Source organism: Corvus brachyrhynchos, unplaced genomic scaffold, assembly GCF_000691975.1.
Source record: "Corvus brachyrhynchos isolate BGI_N302 unplaced genomic scaffold, ASM69197v1 scaffold70, whole genome shotgun sequence".
Classification (NCBI taxonomy): domain Eukaryota; kingdom Metazoa; phylum Chordata; class Aves; order Passeriformes; family Corvidae; genus Corvus; species Corvus brachyrhynchos.
In genome coordinates, this window is record NW_008236217.1 from 6313558 (window position 1) to 6337857 (window position 24300).

The window sequence follows — 24300 nt, forward strand, 5'->3', positions numbered from 1 at the left end:
CGGGGTCTGGCTGCCCGTGTACCCCGCCAGCCCTCAGTTGTAGCGGCCCGCCGGAAAATGTGCTGGGGTTCGGTGTGGTCATGGGACTAAAGAATTTACAAGCGGAGCATGTATCAGGGCTGAAATAATTTTTTTTTTACCAAGGAACTTTTTTTTTTTTCTTGTCTAGTATTTTGATGCTTAGGGTGACTTCAGTCAGCTGTGGTTATATTTTCTTTTTGAGACAGCTTCTTAGTTTGTGGACCTATGCCTAAAGGTATCCCTAGACTTGAATTGTAATCTGTTAGTATACTTTGATAAAGGTGGCTTTTTGGATACAGGTAAACCATGTAGAGTTCACTGGGGGGAGGTGAGAAGAACTACAGAGATGTTCACTGAAACCTCGTTATCTGTTTTATTGCTTAGAGCTGTCTTGAGCACAAGAACCCACAAGTGTGGTAGTACTTGTGTTCCAGGGCAGAGGTGAATAAAGATGATTATGTATTTGCTGCACTGTCTTTTTGAAACTTTATTCAATAGTTAATTATGTTACAGAGCTACATACTTGTTTAGTCTTGAGACCTGAAGGGCAGCCTAAGCTCTTCCAGTTTTAATTTGCTTTGTGTTTGGGAGAGGTAGAATGCTGCCATGAGTGTGGTATGATGCTGATGTTTTAAAATAAGTGGTCCTGAGAGCAATGGACTGAGGCAGGGAATGTGTATCATGTAGGGCAATTCACTCCTTGCTAGACCAGGAAAAAGATGATGTGGAAAACAACAGCTTTGTTCAAAACACAGTTTTAAAAGCAGTAGTGAATTCAACTTAAGCTATTTTATGAACTCTTGAACACAAGAAATTTGGTCGTCTTTCACTGAATGTGACCTCTGACTGAAGATTTTCCGGCAGGCAGGAAAGGAGCAGAACTATTCTTTCCCCTGTGAGTTTACTGATGTCTAAGACGACATGCAGCTTCTCTCTGTGGAAACACTTTTCCATACTCTGCAGCCTGCGCTCATGAAACTTTCAAGAACTCAAAAGTCTGATATTCTCTGCTCCTCTTTTGAGTGTGATTGAAACTGACCAATGGGCTCAAAAGGTATTAGTGAGGCCAGGCAGATGGATGGACAGACATCCACATGCGGTACATATGTACGTATGTGTACACTTCCCTCCCTCCCTGAGTGATTGCATAAATCTGATTTCCTTAGGAAACCAGGCTGAAAAATGGAGTGGAGGGAAGTCAAACAAGATACTATTCAGTTCCAGTGCAGCTACTGCAGAGAGCACTTGTCCAGCTGTTTGGAGTACTGTGCACAGTCCTGGTTACAGTGCAGCTGGAAGGCTATCATTGTTTTGAAGAGGATGAGATCATGTAAAATAATGAAGATAATGTGCTGTGTCTCATAGCTTTTGTCTCCTGAATTTTATTTTATGTTCTAAATCATACCTATGTACATATATATGCTCTTTGACTTTAAAGACAAAAAAAGAAGCCTAAATATTTTTGCAGAGAACCTGAGGAGTTCTGTAGGGAAGAGAATTGAGATGAATCCTTCTGGAAAGAAGATTTAAAAGTGACATAACAGAATCCTCAAGAGTGGAAAACAGTGAAATTGCTAGAGATGTGTTCTTCTTTCATCTCTGAGCTCTTTCAACTTGCATGCTCTCTAGTCAGGATTTTGTTAGAAAGATTATTTTTATTATTGTTATTATTAAAATTTTAGGTTCCGCAATACTCAGTTTGTGCCATATCTGGCTATTTATCTTATTAAAATTCGTAATGAAGCACTGGACTGCAGAAGCTTATGTGAGCTTCATGTGGTGTATGTTGTTTTTCTTAACTGTTTAAAGTCTTGGTGCATAACACGGTGTTTTAAGAAACTTCTAGTATTGAACATCCTGGATCAATACTCCAGTGGAGTTCTGTCATATTTTGAATTCTGCAAGTTGCCAGGTATTCCAGTATTTCAGGTCTCTGGGAAATGTCTTACTTTTAGGGGAGCATCCTATCTTCCTTCCACATTCAAGGTCTTCTCTCATGGTGCTGGTGTAGCATATGTCATTTGTGTCCCATGAGTCTACTGGCAGGTATAAGTTCTTTACAGTATGTGGGCTTTCTGCTTGTCAGAGGATTAACAGCATATTGTTAGTATATACAGTTATCTTTTTTCTGGCTTTTTTAGTCCATACCTTCACATGTCACAGAGACTTTCTGATTAAGCAGCACTCTAAGAAAGAATAAACACAGTAAGATCTGTAAGATCAGTTCAGGAAAAAAATAGCAATTAAAATTCAAATAATGTCAAAGGTATTCCTGTTACTTGATCTAGTGGGAAAGTTAATCTTGTCTTGAATCTTGTTTTTCCCTGGTCTGTGTATTCATTTTTTTGCAGTCAGGGTGTTAAATGCTGATCTTCAGCAATCATCCCTTGTGTGAAGGTGGGCAGAATTTTTACAATTAAATCATGCTTAAAATTTAGATGAGGTAAAAAATGGGATTGTCTCTGGTTTGCACCCCATGGATTCTGACTCCAGGTTAATTGAAAGCAAAATTATCACTAAAGTAGGATATAGTTATGATAAGTGAAGTCATTCAACATCTCCCATCAGGACTGGTGTTTCACATTTTGCATTAATGTATAGGAACACCATGTATCCCGGTCTGCAGCACTGCCATTCTATTTAGTGGGATAGCAGAACAATACATAGGGCAGACAGCAAGGAATGGCAGGGAAAGGTAATGAACACCATGCAAGCACAAGCAGTTAACAGTGGAGAAAGGCTTGCTTGGTCAGGTCAGGTATTTTTACAAATGGTTGTCTGTAAAACATGCAGTTCCCATTTGGAATATCTAATGTCCTGTTCCTTTGACTCCACAGCTCTGCTGCCTGTGTTTGCCTGATGGCTTGGGAGTACCTAGCACTCATAAGCCTTGAGAGAGGAGGTAACGCCTTCCCTGTTAACTCAGTAACCTTGCTCCTCCTGTGAGATGGACTGTGGAAGGTGTGATTATGCACAGTTGGATAGTTTAGATGAGTTGGGAGATGATTTCTTTTTGCCACTTGTGTGAGGAGGATGGCAGTTTATTTAATATTCTAACACAAGGCTGGCAACTTCATTCACCCCATTTGTGTCCTTCTCCCTTTTGCTCATGTTTAAGCCACCGTCATCAGCTGGACATGGTGAAAACCTGATGCGTAAAGATGAGTTTTTATTCAGCATGTACATGGCTTAGTGACTTGATTTTAAAACAGTCGTATGAATGCTTATTTCCACTAATGATCTAGGCCATATACCTGGCTGACTTGCTCTTATATCATCTGTCGTAAAGATCAGTACAGCAGTAACTTTTGTTTAGTTTAAGATTCTGTGCTGTGTTCTAATACAAATATATTAACACCAATGTTCTCTCAATATTAGGAAATCATGGACTTAGTTCTAGACTCAGAAAGTTAAGAATGAGAGTCTGTAAGTGAGTGGATTTATGACTTGGAAAGGGCTTATGCAGCCTGTTGATTGATATTAACCTTACCTGTATTTAAAATTGTATTTCAGATTGAGTTTAGTATCAGGTCGTTATTTAATGCTACTTTAAAAAATATTTGGATTTCAAGTCATTCTGTTTAATAATTTAGAATTATTTTTTTTGCTTGTTTTATAATATCATAATTTTTGACTGCTGGGACTGTCATTGTATCCTAAAGGAAAGCTAAAATCATAAGTAAAAAATATTTAAAGAGAAAAAAGGCTGTTTGAGGTTTTTAAAATTGTTTTTATACTCCCTCTGCTGGCTGTTTCAAATACAAGTACCTGTACTCGAACACTGTTACTAAATCTGATTTTCTTTTTGCTGTTTTGTCAAGTAAGTAGTAAAGTGTGTTGATTTCAATTTTTTTTTTAATAATTAAAAAAAAGTATAATTGTTAAATGAAGAAACACTATTTGCAGGAATGGGAAGTCTGGCACTTTTTTTTATGGAACAGTGTTTCCATTTTTGTTATACCTTGTATTGATTTTAACTCTTGTCCTAAAAACAATTTAATCTTTGTGTGTGTTGGTCACATCTTCACTAGTAAATTTCACAGAAATAACCATTCATATATTGTTCCAAAAGATTTGGTTAGCTGTTTCATTTGTTGTAACAAATTGACTGTCCAGCTTTGAAGAACAGCTGTGATAAAACCTAAGTAGTTATGATATGTTCTGTTAAATTAAAAAAAGGTAAAATCCAGTAATGAGTTTGACTTACTTCTACATAATTAGCTACAATGCCACACTCAAAGTGTTCTGCAGATGTAATGAATAATTTCTTAAGGTACTGGTTTTGTTATAGTAGTGTACAATAGCGTTTATCCAAAATATTTATAGCACCCAAAAATTGTAATTTATAGGAGCTTCAGAGGTTATATACAAGGGTTGCTTTATATATTATAGAAATGAAGGCATTGCATTCCCCATGAGTGCCAATTATGGCTGAAACAGTTCGGTATTTCTTGTTGGTATTTCTGCTAAAGATCCGGCCTGCTCTGTAGTTTGTCCTCGCTTGTGCCGGTGCTTGGCTTCCCACGGCCAGAGTTTGAAGAGTGCCTCCTACTGTTTAGCAGCTCTGAGAGTGCTGCTGCCTTTGCCATCTGAAGGCTCTCGCAGCTCAGCCTTGCTTGGCTTGGGGATGTGACAAGTTGATGCAGTTGAACCTGACAACTGTGTTGAATCAAGTCTCAGCTTTGAGCTCTGCTATTAAATGATGCAAGGTTTTTTTCTTTCTAATTTGTTTCAAGGTGAGGACACAAGATTTTCATCCTGGCAGGTGGGCTTCCCTTGCCATTCTTGTCCCCTTTTAAAAGCTTGTGAGAAAGTGTCATATTTCTGTGGTTTCTTCATCACTTCTTGTCAAGCTGTCATAATCAGTGTGGGAGGAACCAGCCTGGCTGGTGTTTATTGAAGACTTTGGCTCCTGCTGTGCCAGACAATGTAATGTTGTGTTGCACACTCAAATGAGGCAGTTCAAAAGGCAGGTAACAGACTCACCACCATGACTTTGTTAACAAATGAACATTCCAAAATGCTCATGATGTGTTTGCTTTTGCAGGAGAGGGACAATCTGGTTAACAAGTTCTAAATTTTTACCGTAAAGTTGTGCATTAATCTTTACTTTTTTGCACTCTATGAATACTTTATTTCAACACTGAAGTATGCTAATTATGTCTTAAAAAAAAAAACTTGGAAAGAATATGAATTAGTTAAAAAAATGTATCACTTATGAAGAACACTTTTATTTGCAAATTCTTTTAATGAATCTTTTCTCAGTGATTTATTGCTGCAGGAAGCTTTCTTAAGTCCATCTCCTAAGCACCTTGTCACAGGTGGCATTAAGAACAAAAACCAGTTTTTACAAATTTCATGTTCTTTTGGAAAACACATTGATAACAAGTTTTAGAGATTTTTAATAATAAAATCTCACATCATTAAGAGATGCCAAATCTTACGGCTCAAAAGGACTAGAGTAGGGTCCATGTTTCAGTGTATCAGTTATCACAATGTATCACTTGAAGACTTCCTGAAGTAGTTCTGGCTCAAGAATACTAAAAGAGAAGGCTTGTGACTATTATTCACTGCCTTCAGAGAACACATAGTAATGTTATTGATATCTAATTAAAATATTAATAAAAAACCGTGTAGAAGCAGCAGTAGTAATTCTTTGGTGCTGGGACCCAAAGAAGAGATTGTCAGAGTCTGAGACCAGTTACTCCACCTTCCATCTGAAAACTGTTAATGTTTTCATTAGTACTTATTGATCTAATTTCTTGTTTCTTCATTATCAACCAACTCCCATGCAACAGAGCTGTACTTCTCTTAACAAAGTTTATTCAGCTGGTAATAATTTCAGCATTCTTCCTTCCTTTATCCTTTCACTTGTATCAAAAAGAAATCCCCTAATGTCAAGCCACAAATACTTCCTAAAGGAAACTTTTGCATATGAAGTTCTAATAACTTTGTACAGAAATATCACATCTCTAATCCTTCTGACCCATTCATACCCAAAGTAGCAGGTATTTGTAGCTGCTGACAAGCACTGCTATACTTACCTTAGTAATACTGTTTGCTTTGCTTCACCCTGTGGGAAGCTTCCAAATTGGCAGGAAAGAAGCCACTTTCTTTGTCATGTATATTTTAGTAGCATTTCTGTAACACTGTGGTTCAGAGAATAAGATGTTTATCCTGAATTATGGTGGCTAAATATGCATCCTTTTTATTCTTTTATAGTTTTCCTAACTGCCTAGTTTTTATATCTCCATTGTATTTCTTCCATAGTGTCTTATTTTATTTGCTTCCAAACTGGATAAAGCTACTTCTCTTTCTTCTAAAGGTCTTTGACTTAGTCTTAAAAAAAAAAAAAAAAAGTGTCTCAATATTTCACTAATGATTTTTTTTTTTTCCTAACACATAGCAGTTACGTTTATGGTAACTCATTATTTTACTTACACTGGGTTTTTTTGTGTTTATATTTTGGTTTTCTTTCATGCATATACAGATACCTTGGCAGCTTCTCTAGAGTGAATTATTTTTTGGAACATAGCTCTGTCGGATGTCCTTTCTTTGCATGCCTGTCTTTCAGTTGTATCTGTAATTTCAGCTGTATATTACTTCCCCCTTGTCCACCCATAAGCTTATTTTAGCTGATGTTTCCTTCTTGATTGCTGAATTGTGTTGATTTTGTTTCTTCCTGCAGTGGTCTGGTGTCTTCTACTGTCCTTTTTACAGTGTTTTTGTTTTCCCCAACTACTTTTTTTGCGTGAAGGCACTACGGTACTATTATTCTTCTTCTGGTATGGTTCACTTAAACAGTATTGTCTGGATTTTTTTGGTAAGAAGAAATTTTGCTTGGTAGTTTGAAAATGCTCACGATGTGTTCAGTATTTGCAGTGACTCATTGTATTTCCTAATCCGCCACTGTCTGCCCAGCCCTAAGTGTGATGTCAGTAGAAATTTTTTCTTGCTTTTTTTCGAGCACACGTAGGACTGATGGAAGTTACTGTTTGATGTAACAGGAAACTGAACTCATCTGTTCTCAAAACAGGCACTGCCTTAGCTAATATGCTCAGGTTTCATCATGCCAGGCTTCCGTGTCTCATTCTTGAGAGCAAATCGCTTTTTTGTGGATGTGTCTCAATGTTTCTGTTTCTTCAGACTTCAGATTTTACCAATAGACTCCTGAGATAACTGCTCTTGGAATCTGCTTTTTCATGGATCTTGAGTGTTAAATGTAGTTCTGTGGCCTCATTATTATGAATGCAAGAAAGTGTTGGGATTAGAGGTGCTGTTTTGAGAAGTGCTTTGAAAATATCAGAGAGTATGGGTGACCTGCAGTCTCCAACGTTTATAGAACAGTGCATTCCCTGTACAACTTCTGGCTTAGCTCTTGTGAAGGTGGAGAGAACAGCATCATTTGGCATGCTGCAGGAACTTTCATAGACTCTTTGTGGGTAGGAATGTCCTTGTAGATTGAGTGTTTCTTTCAGACCTTTTTTTGACTTTTGTTGGAGCTATACGCAATGCTTACGCTTTTTGAACTAAGCACAGAGGATGTAGGCTTGAGCTTTAGTCCTGTCTATTCTGCTTAATTTTTAGCATGCTCCTTGGTCCAGTTTAGGCTGAGGCCTAATTGCATGCGTGTTTGGAGTAAGCAAAGGCAGACTGTTCCCAAAAAGCACTGGGAATTATGCTTGCCTCTTTGGACCTTGTGAAAGGAGAAGAGTTTAGCTTTGCAGATGCAAGCTGTGTCATGCCCCTGTACTTTGTAGCTAAGGATCAGGCTCTGGGCTGTTTTAATTACTTGTTTAGGGACACAGCTCTGTGGACCAGCAGAGGAACCAAACAGTCTAAACTGTGGCAGTAGGCAGACCTTGTTTCTACAGACCAGGTTCTCCTAGGGAATGAGCTACAGGTTCTACAAAGTCCTGAATGAAAGATGCATCCAGTGAATAAGGGACCATATTGGAGGACATGGGTTGCTGCCTGAGTCAGCACAATTATTTATATTTTCTGTCTTTGTTTCCTGGACTTGCTGCTTTGAAAGGATTTTTGGAAGTTGTGACTAAAATATGTATGTGAATGTTCATAGGAGAACAAGAAGACACAAAGTTGATCAGTTGACAAGGATGAATGAAGTGTGTGTGGTGATATCATATATCTTAAGTTAATGAAAGATGATGGAGACTTGTCCATCTAAGACAGCAGTATTGAAGGGACAAAAATCAGAAATAGAACAGGGAGAAGACTGGAATGGTAAGAGGAGTTTAACATATTTATTGCTTAAAGGAATGCAATTACAGCAGAAGAAAATGTTCATCCTTATAGGGAAAGCTATTTATAAACTTTAAGAGGTTTCTTTTGGGGTAGATGAAAGGCTTGATATGTAAATATCTCCCAGGAAATTATCAAATTTCAAGGGAATCTCTTCAATGAAGCATAAGATTTGACTGAAGTAAAAGATTACTGTTTTTTAAGTGTGAGTGTTACTTTTCTTTTTAATGTCACAAATGCTTTCTTTCTGCTTAACTATTAACTTTTTCCTCCTTAGTAACAACACAAGTGTGCCTGGTGAATATTACATACTTTATGAATGTACTAACAGATAATATTTTAATTTATTTCTTTATTTTTGCAGCTTAATATTATCTTCATGAATAAACCAGCTGCTATTTGACAATCTTTTGTTTATGCCAGCTGAGAATGTCCTTTACCATTGTTTTTTAAGGTCGCTCTGAAAGTTTTGCTGTTTTACCCCATGTGGTTTTAATTTTCTTTTTTTTTTTTTTTGAATGATTTAATTGTAGTTTAATAACTTATCCAGCTTGTTCCTGCTTTTTTTTCCCTAACAGTTTATTAAAGTGTAATTCTGGCTACATGTAGAGCACATGCCCTTCTCTGTCTCTTAACATGAATGGCCTTGGGTGGCTCTGGCTGTGGATATGTTGTGAGTATAGCTAACATCACTGTGGTTGGCTGCTTTGATGATGGTGACCTTGTACTTGTCCATGACAAGCCTTGGTTCTTGTTTACCAGATGATGTTGCAGGTGTTACCTTCTGATTTGACTGCAAAGCTAATTTTTTGTTTGCTTTTGTTCATTCAGCTGTCTGTACTTCTTTAAAAAATATGTGGAACTACTCTCTTAGCACTTTGCAACATCTTGTCTTAACAACTTGTGTTTGAATCAAAGCAACTAGCCGTTCTGCTGTGCCAAGAAACACTTTTTCCCAAGCACTTCTAAAAAGGAGGTTTATGTTTCTCTTGTTTCACAATTCTTTTGCTGTTTATGGAGCTGAAGGGAGGAATGGTAAGAAAGTTGAAATTTGCTAGATATATCAAAATTGAAAAGAGAACATGAGAACAATTACACAGTTATATTGAGCAATATTGGAATTTTTGAATTATTTTGCCAGAACATAAATTGTTAAAGCTTAAGCTTTGTTTAAATGTAGTTCTGTTCTGAACTTCGCTTTGGAAATTAAACTGAGTTGACAAACTGATTTTAAGTCCTCTACAAAGACTTTAGTATTGGCTTAAACTCATATGATTTTCGTACGTTTTAGATGTCAGAGATGAGCTCTGGCAAGTCTACTAGTGGCAACTGAGATACTTAACCTGTGCTTCTTTGCTTGAAGTCACAACCAGCTCAGCAGAGGTAGCAGAAAAAAGGCTCAAGCACATTATTTGGCTTCCTAACCTGTGATACACGCAGAGGTGAAGGTCAGCTGACTTACTGAGCTGTAGGCTGCTGTGATGGCTGAAGAACTGCAAAGGTGTCCTTGGGTCCTACTCACATGATGGTAATCTCTAGAAGCAGAGTGCAAAAGGCTGTTAGGAACAATGAGGACATAAAGTGTTACGCCGTCTTCCTTCATTCCCCTTTCCGTCTGTTAATTCTGGAACGTGTCTGATCCCAAACCAGGCTGTTTCAGGGGTCTGAGATCTGTTAAGTGCTTGTTGACTGTCTCTGGTGTAGAGTAAGTTTTCTATTAGTTAACTTCCTGAATAAGTTCAGGAAGTTGAATTTCTGGAGTCAAAGGGTCACTCACTGGTGCTGATGGGAAGCCTGGTGACACGTCAGCCTGTTGCTGGGAGCTGATGACAGGATAACCCCTTTCATCAGCAGCTCATCTTAGATCAGCTTGACTGTGCTTGTACACTTACGCCATAGTTTTGTGGTCACTTGAAGTTCACATAAACTAACCCTCCTGTTTAAATAAATGGCCTAATTCTTCCTCCTTAAGGCTGTTCTTTCTACACATGAGTCCTCCTCCCCTTGTGCAGACATGTTTATGTGTTGGGAGTGTATATTTAAAATATGTTATTTAACATGGAAGATGGGGATATAGCATGATCTATTTAATGTAAATTCTGCCATCTGGGAAGTCAGCTTTATGAAAGTTTCTGCTTATAAGCTCAGGGTTTTTTTTGGTCTGGTGTTTGGTTTTTTTTTCCTCACAGGACTTTCGCTTATCTTGCCCAGTACTTTACCCAGCCCAGAATGTGCATGATGTTGATAGGAAGTGTTACTTGGTATCTTCTTTTTTTTTTGTAGCAACCCCCAAATCCTTCTAATTCTACTGTGAAGACCTTTTACAGAGATGGAGTTGCTAGTTTTCTTTCAGGCTTTTCTACTGATCGTGGTTGCATGAAAGTTTTGTGGGCATGAAATAAGTTTTTTTTATAGAATCATAGAATATACTGAGTTGGAAAGGACCTGCAAGACCACTGAGTCCAGCTACTGGCCCTGCGCAGAACAACCCAAAGAATCACATAATGAGCTTGAGAGCACTGTCTGTGTGCCTGAGGGCATTGTCCAAACACTTCTTGAGCTGTCAGGCTGGTGCTATGACCACTGCCCTGGGGAGCCTGTTCCAGTGCCCAACCACCCTCTGGGGGAAGAACCTTTTCCTAATATCCAGCCTAACCCTCCCCTGACACAATCTCAGACCATTCCCTTGGGTCCTGTCACTGGTCACCACAGAGAAGAGATCAGTGCCTGCCCCTCCTCTTCCTCTAATGAGGAAGTTGTAACTTCAGTGAGGTCTCCTCTCAGTCTCCTGTTCTTGAGGCTGAACAGACCAAGTGGCCTCAGCTGTTCATCATATGGCTTCCCCTCAAGGCCCTTCATCATCTTGGTTACCCTCCTTTGGATGCTCTGTAATAGCTTTATATCCTTTTTGGTGCTATGGGACAGTAATAGTCTCTTGCCACTTGCATATTACTGAAGAATGCAAAAGGAAAGGGATTAGGCAGAAGTACAATATCCACTAGTTTCCTTGGTCAGTCAATGGTTGGATATAACCTGAAATAATTATATCCACCACCCCTACCCAGCCCCTGCCCCAAGAACTGAGTGAACACAAACCAGTTCTCAAAACAAGCCTGGAAGTTTTCAAAACCAGGAAGTTGCCAAATGAACAACGCTGTCCTCTTTTCAAGCAGCTGGGGAAACCTTACCAAAGTAGATGAGTGGCTACAAAGCAGAAAAATGGCAGAGCCACAGTGAGACTTTACCACTTGGCTTCTAATCTGGGGATCCCTCTGTCAGACAACATTGTTGCAATGATCCAAGCAGACTGTTCTATAGCTTCCTGTGACTTAATTTGTGTTTGTGTCTGTCTTTTTCTGTAAACACCTCCCAGATGCTGGGAATCTGGGAGTTTTGGATGAAAAACATAATAGTGCATCATTCTCTTCAAGGACAACAGTGAAACTACTTTAAAGGTTCTTGCATTAAAAGCATGAAGTGTGAGGTAATTATTAGTTTTGATTAGATCTATTTCTGCTGCTACCACTTTTCTAAGTTACATTTTAATTGAGGACAGAATTAATGCTTTAGCAGATAGCATTACATTTAGTGAGAAATGGAAAGAACAATAAAGATGACAAGTTTACCTCACTGCCATCAAAAAGACTGGGGGAGAAAAAAAAAGGAAGGAAAGACAAAACATGTTAAAGAGAAGACAAACTAGAAGATATTATTCAGATGCTTCTCGTGTATTTGCAGTTCACAGTTTTCTGGGCACTTACCGTTTTTTGCCTCATTTATTGATCTTGAGCATTAGAATTTGAGGCAGTTTTGCATCACCTTTTGCGCTGAATTTGCTCTGAGTTTCAGAACATACTTTCTTCCTCCTATTTATTTACTGGTATGGTCTGGCCACAACTAATTGTGCTAAATGCTGTTGCTTAAAAAGTGAAAGATTAAGCCTACTGAGGGAGAACTTCAGTTGGCAATGTAATGTTTTTTGTAGATGTTTTCATAACTCAAACCTGCATCTTTGCATCAGTAGGGAAATCTTTCTGAAGCTATATCAGAGCTCTTGAACTTCAAGATAATTATTGGGTTTTGGGAGGAGTGTCAATAAAGAGTGTAAATAAGAAAAAATAGATAAGTACCTTTAAAATTGTACAGTGGCAATATTATATAAAGTAATATCTCTTCAGTCTAAATGATGGTTACTGATACTTTCCTATGGTGCTATTAAGTGTGCTCTTTGTCATTTACATGCAGAAGCACGGATAGCAGTCACTTCCTGTCCTGTACTGCTGGAGGTTAAATGTTTACTTTACTTGCTGGTGTCTTTTATATTGTTTGGCTGCCAAAATCTGCCTGTGAAGGCTTAGTCCTTCAGTTTTATCAACTGATCACCTGATATGCAGTTCAATGAAACTTTTGAATTAAGACTTGGGATTTATTTAGTTAGTTTTAGCAGTTTATTTCAATCTCAGACTTATTTGGTAATAATCTTGTTCTGAAAAAAGTCTATGTATTTTTGAATTATTTTGGTAAAATGCTGCAATGCAAATATTGTTATCTTACTGGCATAATACTTTCTTTTTTTAGAGCAGTATATGACTTGGGTACCACCCAAAATGCTGCTCTCCTATTTTATGTCTTCATAATTTAGAAACTTTGCATGCTTGATTTTTCTGCTGAAACACCATGAACCTGCTCAGCTCTGCACCTGTTCAATTCAAATTTAGTAAGACAAAGACCAATAACCCCTAAACCCCAATCAGTTCAGTAGTCATTAGACCTGAAGTCTGGATATTCCTGATGCTTTTTCTTTTCTCCTTTCTCCACCAATTTCTGGCTGCCTGGAATATCTGCTGTCTCATAAGATGGGCAGAGCTTCTGTGGACACTTGTTCATGTCTCTGTGGCCTTCCCAGCTGCTGATTTTCATGAGCTCATCTGACACATGTATGGTATGGTCAAATTTGATTACAGTTAATCACAAGGTCAAAATCTATTTTAGGGGCAAATTTTGTAGCTGACAAGCCAGTATGGCAATTGCATGTGTTGTAACTTTTGACTTTTTAAAGATCTGTTGGTTTTTTGCTGTTGTTGCATCTTCCCTTGGTAGAATTGATGTTCTATTAATGATGCCTCTAATTTCTTTGGATTCCTAAAATTTTTAGTGCTTTATGGAGAAGGCAGAGATACGTAGCTTCTGCGGGAGAGGTCAGTGATGTTTTCAGTAGCTTTTTCCTTCTCAAGTGTCATTTACCAAGGGACTCTGCAATCGAGTCATCGTGATGGGAAGTGCATCTCAACTGATGTAATGCATTTGTGTTTCCTGGAAACAGAACAAAAATCTCAGCTCTGCTTCGTTTAATGCGAGATTTGTCATTGATTTCTGTTACCATGTGTCGTGGTTTTAAGCCCAGCTGGAGATGAAACACCACTATTTATTTATCATATTTACTCCTATAATTTGATCTTTCTGTTGTAATGGATAGTTCATGCTTTATTAATCCGATTTCCTGACATCGGCCCCTCAAGGAAGTATTGAAAGTTTTTATTCACGATGAGTATTTAAACAAAATATTTTGAAATATGGTGTAACGAAATCGTATTTCAACAAAGCTTTTTCTGCAGACTGTGCTAAAACAGGGGATCAACATAATTGATATGGCAAGAGGGGCTAGATGCATAAAGCTGGATGGACTTGATAGATAAATTTTTCAAATAGACTAAATATTTATCTAATGCGTGTTACTCCTGTCAAGATCTATCTAGTGTGTATTACTCCTGTCAGGAATATATTTTCTGATGAAGATGCATTCTTTCTTCTCAGTCTGTCTTGAAAACTAGAATGCATTAAGTTGAAACAGTATCACTGTTCCTGCCAGCTGAAACTGTGTATGTTTAAGCAAAATCACTTTCTGATTTGTTATTTTATCTATTTTGCCTAAAACCTAATTTAATCTGAAGTGGAAATACATTTTCTCACTTGAGAGTATTCAGTGTCTACTATCAAATATCATATTTTGACCCGTGGAACACAGTGACATGACTTGCTAATTTTTTGACACGGCTTCCTCTGCTTGACTTCAGAAAAAGTTACGGCAGTATGTGGAAGCTCCATGATGTATAAGTGGTAGGTTTGAATGCTTGGGGTGCCCAAATGTTTTTTTTCTGGTCACGGTTAGAAAACAGCACACATTTAAGATATTTACCTTAGTGGTAACTTGTAGAGTGAATAACTATATGTATCAACTTTGTAGCCAGAAAAATCTTCAAAAATGCTCCAAAGGAAAAAGCATTCCCTTATTGATTCTTGTACAGCCTTGGTTTTGGTGGAGATTAGAGGAGAGGTTTGATGTTTAGTAATTTTAGCTGATTTTTGCTGTATTTAAGGCAATGGTGGTATAGGAGCTGGGAAAGCAAAAAGCCAATAAAAAAAAAAAAAAAAAAATATATATATATAAAGCAAAAAAGTCCCTCCTGTGTACAGACACTTTGACGACCAAGATGTTTTTGGACTTCAGCCAGACCTGTGTGATATTGTTGTGAAAAGTTCTGTGGAACTTTTTAGGCACTCTGTCAATTGCTTATGCATGCACATGTGGAAGCAAAAATGACTACTTGCAAAGGTTCCCTTCTGTCTTGGTCCTAATGGTACTCTGATGGCTCTGTATTACTAAAAATAATAGTAATTATGTTATGGAATTGTGTTAGGGGTAATTCCCAATTCTAGCCCATGGTCTCAAGGAAGCTTGAAAGCCATGGGCTGAGCCTCATGTCTGCTTTGACAGGAAGGGAACGGCAGCTAGACAGACAGTTGTTCTTTCTGTATACTGTAGCACAGAAAACTCAATGGTTGTTTTTTTTATTTGCTTAACTCTGCATAAATCTTGCTGAAGAAAACTTCTGCAAATGGTTTAAAAACAGTAGGATAAAATTATTTTGTAAAGTAAAGCAAAGTATGTTTTTGTAACAGCTGGGAGATACTTATTCTGTTTATGGTCGCTTTGTGACTGTTCCTTTCTCCAGGCCAAAGATGAATTTGCAGCTCAAATCCCAGTAAAACTCTCTAAACAAGAGCTGGATCCACAGTTGAAACCTGTACGTAGATTTTTTTTTTTCCCCCCCAAATAGACCTTTATTATTTTAAGTGGAATGACGTGTCTCTAAACTCATTTGTGAATTAAATAAAGATTGGGTTAGCTACAGATTTCAGGAAAATTAACTTGGAAGGACGCTCTCAAATGGTCTGAACTAATGAGTAAGGTATGTTAAACTGGTGGAAGTTTTCCTTTTGCAGATGTTGGTGCACTCAGTTCCTACTGAAGAGAAATCTCATCTGAAACAATTATCATCCTCTTATTTTGTTTCTTTGGTCATTTACTTCATATTGAACCACTCAGTTATTCACATGGCCTTTCTGTAAAATCATACATTGGCAGAAGCTCAAGGGCATGACCTGCATTTTGTGTTTATAAAAAAATGGAAAACAAGGGAAAGGAGAGAATTGCAAGCCGTGATGTATTTTTCTAATCAAACTTCTATACAGCTTTGCTGCTGATTTCTCCTTATATGTATGTCCTACATAAAATGAAAAGCAGCTTTCCTCCACTAACTCCCCTGTAATGAAAAAATAGGGTCTTTTTCTCTGCCGGTCTGAAGATGGGAGTGGGGATGGCAGCTTGTGTTTTGCTTATGAAAGGATTGTGATATTTTTGTGGAGCTTTTTAAGAAAACAGAACATTAAATAGCTATTCTACTAAGGGACACCAGCTGTGAAATACACTAGAGGTGTATTTCTGAATCGTAACTTGCATTTTGGACTTGAAACAGACTTTTCATTCCCACCGTGTTTGTGGCAAGTATTAAAAGTGAATTGGTAAGGATAGTGCTGATCCTGTAGCAGCTGGAATTTTAGAGCAAAGAGATGGTTCTCCTGATCGGATGCTGCAGACAGGCAACTCCCTGCTTTGTCCTCCAGCCAGTTGTGCAATGTTCAGGGCTGAAAATCTGTCAACATAATTTTTTTTTTTTGGGGCAGTTGTGAAAGCGGACCATCAAAGCTCCTTAACAAACACACTTAAAAGCTGCTGGGATAGTGATTTGGACAAGAATAATTAATTCAATTAACTTAATTCCAGGTTTTGAAGAGCACAGTGGAACTGCCTGAACAAGGATATTTGACATCCAATTATGTTTTAGTTTATTATATTTAACCAATTTTTTCTCTATTGGAAGTGGAAAGCAAGAAGTTTCTGTGTTTCAGGAGATTAATATCTGGTTTACAGCATACTTAAAGTTCCTTTACCCTTTTAACTGAGCTCACAGCAATACTTCATACACAGGCACTTGCTACCTTTGGCTTGAAATCAGCTTAATTTTCCAGACATTTTTTTAATGTTTTAGAGACATCCCTTTCTTTGGCTTAACAGATGGGCTTGTGACATATTTGAAAAGCAGCAGGCTTTATGAAAATAAATGGTAGTTGCTGTTTCTGAGGCTGTGGTGAGGAAACCGTGCTGTTGGTAATGGTGGAGAGACTGGAGTCCGAACTATAAATGTAAACTAGCTTGCCATTCTACAGCTTTTCTTTCGGTATTCACATAATTGCATGTAGACAGTAGTTGTTTTTCAGTGCTATGGCATTTTGAAGTGGACTACTGTGCTGGAGGGATGAAATAACCCTTCATTTGACTGATTTAATGGACTAAAGGAGGAAGGGAAATAATGCTTTTAGATGCTGTTGTTAAATGGCAAACTGCTAGAATTGTTGCAGTTTCACTTAAGTCACCTGCTTCCCTCCCCTGATGATTTTAAGTTATGCATGGTTTAGATTTAGATTTATGGTGAATATATTTTTCTTGACAAAGGTACAATACATTAGTGAAATTCCCATGTAATATACATGTAGAAGGTGGGAAGCCAGGGAAGGAAATAGAGTACTACCAAGTGCTCGTAGCAGTGTTTTTAACAACATAAACTCATCTGTTCATATCTTCCTAAAATACAGAGGTGCCATTCCTGGTGCCTCCCCTGTTGGGGCTACCTGCTGAAAGGGTGAGAGTGCTTTCAGTGGTCTTTCCTCCTTCCAAAATTTGTCATTGTTAATTGATTCCTACCACAGCCTTTCAGTAGATGCAGTATCGTCAGGAAGAGGGGTTTTTTTGGGTTATTTATTATCCCATAACAGCTTCATTTCAGAAGATACTTTCCTCAGAAAGACCAAACACCTGCCCCCATGCTGACAGCTTTACCAAGGGAGAGCATCTGTCAAACGAGTGAGACTGGTAGTTTTATAGATACCCATAATCTTTTTGAGAAGTATTAGGGGTGGATATCTAGCAGTTACATTTCAGTGACTGCTTTAAGTAGCCATTTTTTAGCTGTTTGTTGCCTTGACTAATGCTGGCAGCATAAAGAGCATCTTGATTCGATTGTGAAACATACTTTGAAAGATTAACGTGCGTAGGATGTCTTCATAGGAGGAAAACGGAAGAGAACAAGAAAGCATATAAAAAAACCTTGAGATAGAATTTTGTAGTTTCCTTGCCAATCAGAAAATAAACATAGCTGAGAAGACAATTGGGACACCAAGAAATGGAAGGGGCAATAAGGAATTTTCTGGCAGAAGATTTAAAAAATACCAACAAAACTTAAATAGATTATGACATATTGGTTCATATTTTTCCATTCAGAAAATACAGACCCACCTACTCAAGTTTCTGAAAGAAGTATGCTAGCTTCTGAGGAGCTCAAATACCAGCTTTTGGTCATATTTCTTATGATACATTCTTTATGTCTTAATAGGGCATAGGGACTGTGGTGATTTGTTACCATTTAAATAAGGCACGTTCTTTATTGCAAATAGCAGCTAGTTTTCTGGTAGATGCATTTTATGGTGCACTTGGGTTTTAATGCTTCCTCAATAATTTCCTTTGTTGCAGCTTAAAAAAGCAAAGACTGGCTTGCCACTAAGTTTTTAGGTAGTTGAGCTGACTCCATGAGAGGGGTTTCTTTGCAGGGTTTCCAGTGTGAAAGGAGGATGAAATTTCTTGGCCATTTAGAAAGTCTTAAGTTCTTTGAACCTTGAACCTATTTTTCAGATCTATTCAGACTATAGATTCCTCTCATGTATGTTTTTTTTTCCTTACTAAAGACAGTGAGTTCAACTACAAGTTGTGCATGGAAAGGTAAAAGAACTTTACAGGCCCCTGAGTATCAGAGAGTAAAGTGTTTCATATCCATAGTGTTCTTCAGGCTGTAGGTTTATGTAGAACTGCATTTAAATATGAAGAAGGGCAAGAAAATAGCTGAGACTTTACTAAAAACACAGGGCTTTTGCTTTTTTCCTGTTACCACTTTTTCAGTGTTGCAGAATTTATTGATGTGTGATATTTATTTTATTTTAAATTCTTATATTACTTTTCTTCTTCCCCCCGCCAAGCCCTCGGGGACACAGCTGTCTGCCCTGTAACTTTCACTGCCGTCGTTAGCGCTCCGTTATCTCCCATGGCTGTGTGAGGACTTTAATCTTCCATGTAATTGATGGTGGCGATTGCTGCTAAAGCTGTAAAGGAAAAGCATCCAGTTCACCTTCGTGTGAAAATGGATGATTAACGAACTCAAGAATGTTTCCTCTCGGCTCTGAACTGAGTAAGTAAGGCAGAGTACCTCAGGCAGTCTAATTTCCTGGCTTGATAATAGACTGGGAAAAGAGCCATTTGTTGTCTTCAGGGTTGTCCATATATGGACAAATCTTTTGCCGGGCTGAGTGAAAACAGTCGTCTTTCAGGAAAGAATAGAATGTTACAGGATTTTGGGAAACAAAGGTTTTATAAGCAGAGATCTAGCTTAGAATAATGGAAGATAGTTTGCTTCAAAGCACTTTGAATCAGCACTGGCTCAGGTTTGTGTCCTGGAAGTGTTTTAGAGCGTGGCAGCTCTACATGTTAAGCTTACCCCAGTTGTTTGGCAGCCTTTGCATTGAGAAGGACTAATGGTGATGTTGGTGTAGATGACTTGCAGACTTTCACTGCCTTTTTATTTAGTTTTGGATTAGAGACTAAGAAGACATTTGAGGTGAAGTTAAATACAAGAAAGATTATTTGAGTCTCACCATCTGTGGCTCGGTTGTACACTTGTTTATCATTGTATGAAGAACTTTAAGAATATCCCTTGATTTGGAGAATCAAGGTGATCATTATCACTTAGGAGATCCAAGAATAGCTGAACAATTCTTGAGTTGACTTCAGAATTGTGGTGTTATTTTCTACTCACTCAAAATGCTGGGGGTTTATAGGGGTCCCCTCTGTTTTTGTTGTGAAATACAGACTGTGTGTAGAAGCAGTGATTATCTCTGCATTTCGCCATGTGACAGATTTGAGGACAGGAAGTGGGTGGGGGAGGAATACTTCAAACTCATGGTTGAAGGGTTCTGTTTTATCTACTAATATAGTTTCAACTGGTTACAATATTTTATGTGCAATATCTTTTTTCCAGGTGTAGTTGAAGAGACATTGATTTCTAAAGAATAGAAAGAGTCCTAGATTTCTAGTAAGGGACTTTGTTTAAGACTTGTCCCAATGATTGTATTTTCAAGACCACAGGCCCCCTGTTTGGGATACTTCTGACCTAAAGGAGATCCCACAGATTACAGGATAGCAAAAATCTTCCCTAAAATTGTTACATTGATCTGGAGATTCTTTTAGAGTTGTTGACAGTCTTGAAGATGATTACATTTTGGCACATTATAGTTCAGAACAGGTTTTCTTTCTCCTACCTGTTGTACTTGGAAGGGGAAGTTATATAACAGAAAGAAGGCAAGACTTTTTTTAAAGGGTGGTGGGAAAAGAGCAGCTGATTTGCTTTTGACATTACTGAAAATTTCAGCTGACCTTCTTACACAGAAATAAAATATTGTACAGTAGATTTCTTAGATTTGACAGATACTTGAAATGGAATAATTCTCTTTTTGACAGTAGGGAAATGCCCTTAAATATTTTTTATGGTCTTAGGGATTAGGTCAAAAAAGGTTATAAAAATGTCTTTGGCTACTGAAAGTATTATGGTTTCAATATGAGGGAGGAGGGAATGGAATAGGGCAAGACAGCAACAATCATCCTGTCTGAGACTAGAGTGTGTTAAGTGTTATCAAGAAACAGTGTCTGTGTTACTGGGTAAGACATCAAATAATGTAATGCAGTTTCCATAATATGTCTGTAAATATGTGTGATTCTGTAACTTAACACTCTTCAATCAACAGGAGATTGATGTGGGTCAAACTCACTGGCTTAAATTTTTAACCTTTTTCCATGCTGTGGGGAAAGTACTTCACTTTTTAATATGCTTATTCAAAAAGAATGATTTTTAATTTGTATTTTGTGATTTTTTTTTTTTTTAAATTTGTGGAGGAAAAAAAAAGTTTACTTCTGTTTGCCTTTTAAACTTAGCAGTGAGTGCTTCAGTTTCCTGATCATCTTACAGAGCTTGCCTCTTACAAAGCTTAGAACCTTTGCACAGATTTTCAGCTGTGAAAACTATTACATTTTCTTGTATTTCTTATTAAATTGGGCTAGTTTAAGCCTTTTCCTGTTTTTACTGTTTTTGCTGAAACCAACAGACAGTGCTGCAAAGTAGTTTCTTATTACTACCACCTGTTTTCAGAAGTACCTAATCCCCTACCGAAACCAAGATCCCAGTCTGGATCCATAGCAAACACTGGACCATTTCTTCACTAGGTGAAAGGTTGGGGTTAGGTTAGGTTCAGCTAGCAGAAAGGGACTGAGCCAGATAAAATGAAATAATTTTCTTCACTCATTCTTTAAACAATTTTGTTAGACATGAAGTTTACAATAATAGTTTATTTTTTCAAGGAGAATAAATATGAAAACATACATGAAGAAAAAATAATGTGTAAATTCATTTTGTTTTTGCATTTCACTAATTTTTATGCTTTTCGTCTGAAACTGCACTAATACTTAGCTTGCATCAGTTAGGTCAATTAAATGGTATATTAACCATTACTGAGCAGTAGTTTTGCTGCATTCCACCTCTAGCCTGAGCTTTGCAATGAAAAGCATTGTTTTTTTTTAGTGTGAAATGTAAGATTCTGTGACATGTTAGTGAGAACATTTTGAAGGATAGCATAATAAGATTTTGCATTTTTTCTGATAAAATAATAACTGTATTAATTATCTGCATCCGTCCTACACATACATATATTCTCTCTTTTTCTCATGTTTCTGAATTGCATGCAGTACTTTACAAGATCCATTTTTATTCTGTCCTGAACAATTTTACAGTCTGTAATTCTTCTTCCCTTGTATATTGTAAGATTGCTTTTTGGCTGTCTTCTTTCTGATGATCTCCCAACTGAAGTGTATTCTATTCCCTGGCTGTTGAACTTGTACAGAGTTTTTCATTATTCAGATAGCTTGAGAACTTTTTCCTTTCCAGGTTGCTACAGGCTGACTCCTCCTCTTGTTCATCTGTTTTTTTGGCATCATTGCTGCACTTCATGGCTCTGTGTGCAGGTCTTCTGGAGACTCAATCTTGGCTTGAAAGAATGAGAGTTAGATGAAGGTGCAGATTTCCTGCATGGGAGATTACTCTGAATGTTTACTCACAGTTAGTTTAAGGAGAAAAGGAACAAAGTCATAGGGAGGTTGCTCAGGAAGAGCATTTCAGGTGGTGGGCTGAGTGAGAAAGGGTAAGACTTGGGTCATTGAGGAAGTGGTTTCAGCCTCGGTCTAAGGAAGTGTATGATCAAGTGGAGAGAAGGGCAGGGATCTGGGAAAGATTTATTTGGTCAGGTTATGAAGAACCACTGACAATTTTCTCCTATTAGAGGCTCCATTCTACCTGGTGGTAGAACGGATTTATGGTGATGGGGTACTAGATTGCCCATTGCTGAAGTTTCTATCTGCTGGATTGTTCTTCCATGGCTGACATAAAAATTTGACACTAACTGAAGTACTGTGGCTGGCACCATGTCCACATTAGTATGTTCAGGTCAGAAATGTGCTTTTGAGGTGACTGTCCTAGTCCTAGTTGTTGTCATTTGTTCTTGGATCACATCAGAAAATGGTCCAACAGAGCATCCATCCATTAACTGGATTATTTCCAGACTAAAAAAACCTGGGATGTGCACTACAGCATTTTCTTTGGTGTATAGGACCAGAATAGATAGAGTTTGAAATAAAACTAACCTAAACATTAAAAGTGTGAATGCTGTAATCACCTATTTTGGTCTGGAAATTGACTCCTGGGCAGGCTGTGCTAATGTAGGCACAGCCCTGATTTGTATCTCATTCTGCTTTGGAAATTCAGCAGTACCTCGGGAATCCTTTACAGTGGTTGTGGTGGTAGGAGAATGGGGGACCCAGGGTGTATGTCATGCACTGAGTGATGTTTTGCATGCATCCAAGTGTCTGAAAAATTACTTTGAAGACCAGGGTCCGCTGAACAGCTTTAGCAAAACATGGTGGAGGTACTGTAGAATATTGATGTAAGAATATTTTGTGACCCATTGAAAGGAACTCAGATGGATGCAGATGAACAGTTTGTTTTACTGTGGGCCTATTCAATCTGCTCATGATTAATGTGTTTGTAAAACATAGCTAAGGCTTATATATTGCACTGTTTTGAGATGTTATCTTGGGTTTTGGTGATTTATTCATGCTATAAATTTGATTCTGCTGAACTGGTCTGACTTGCAAAGAAAATCAGAATTTTTATTCTGCCAAGGAACAGAATTATGCACTGTGTCGGATTTAGTTATGGAAAGTGCGAGTAAGTGTGGTTATAAAAAAGTCCAATCTACTTACAAAACACAAATGATGAGAGGAACACTGCATTCTTTCCCACACTTAAATAACAGTGTGCCACTCTTCTGTTTTATAGCTCACTTTGTAGACTAACCCTTTGTTTTGGGTTCTTTTTGTATTTATATTAATACTGAATCTGACAAAAGAGTCCTAATTTAAACCATATAATGTGAATTTTTAAACAAAATTTGTGAAAATTGGCTTTTTTCTCCTTTGTTCTCATGTATCTAGCCAAGTACATATTTTCCTAGACTCATAATGGCTAATGGACAAACTTATGCCACCTTTTCTGATTATCTAACCTTGTTAAAATAGCCTTAGTCAGAAAGAACTAAAGGACATATACTGTGTGAACTGTATGATTCCGATTCTGTACTTCTCACATATTGTGTCATTCCAGTGGTATATTTTAATTGTGAATAGATCTCTTCTGTTATCTTCAGACTGTCCTTTGTGATTCACTTTGCTTTCTCTCATCTTTGTTTTTTAGTGTTGTTTCTGGCTACGTAAGCTAAATGAGAATCATTCAAAGCTTGTCTGGCTCTTCAATTGACTGCTGGAAGAGAGTGACTGTGGTGCAGAAAAACAAATGGCCATTTTTGAGCTTCAAACTTCCTGTTTAGCAGTGCACATTGTCACTGGCAGGTCATAAAAACATCCACATTTGCAAAAATAAAGGAAACTGGACAATGCACCCTCTGTTGGAGTCTATGCTGATACCAGTTTAGTTAGGTTTCTGTTTGTGCTAAGACCAATATGTTTTGATATCTTATGCTATTGATCCATGTAACATTTGTTAACTCTAACAAGAATTTATATTTGCTGTGGAGAAAGTGTGTGTTTCAGCAAAGCACAAAACCAGTATTACAATAAGGACGAGCTGAACCTTTCTCTCACTGAATTTTGTAGTGAAGGTTTCCCTGACTCTCAGGAGCTGGGATGAATGCTTTGGTGGCTACTCCCAGGTCTGATACAATGGGACCATTCTTACATCTCTGCATGACATGGAGAGATAGATGTTCATAAGATGGTGCTTGCTTGGGATTTAATAATTTGTGTTTTGATGAGGAGCCTTTTTGTTATATTTGTTGGAATGCCAAATAAGACAAAATAATAATAATAAAAATATTAATGTGTTGTAATTGACTTATTCCTAAATACTGTTTTTCTTTTCCCTTTCTTAGTAAATCAGTGGTTTTACGTTCAGC

At 37.7% G+C, this 24300-nt stretch overlaps 1 protein-coding gene across 4 annotated transcripts in view; it reads left to right on the plus strand.

The window, feature by feature from the left end:
* PDE10A (phosphodiesterase 10A) overlaps positions 1 to 24300 on the plus strand; it is a 347743-nt gene that overhangs the window by 181207 nt on the left and 142236 nt on the right. The window lies entirely within an intron of this gene.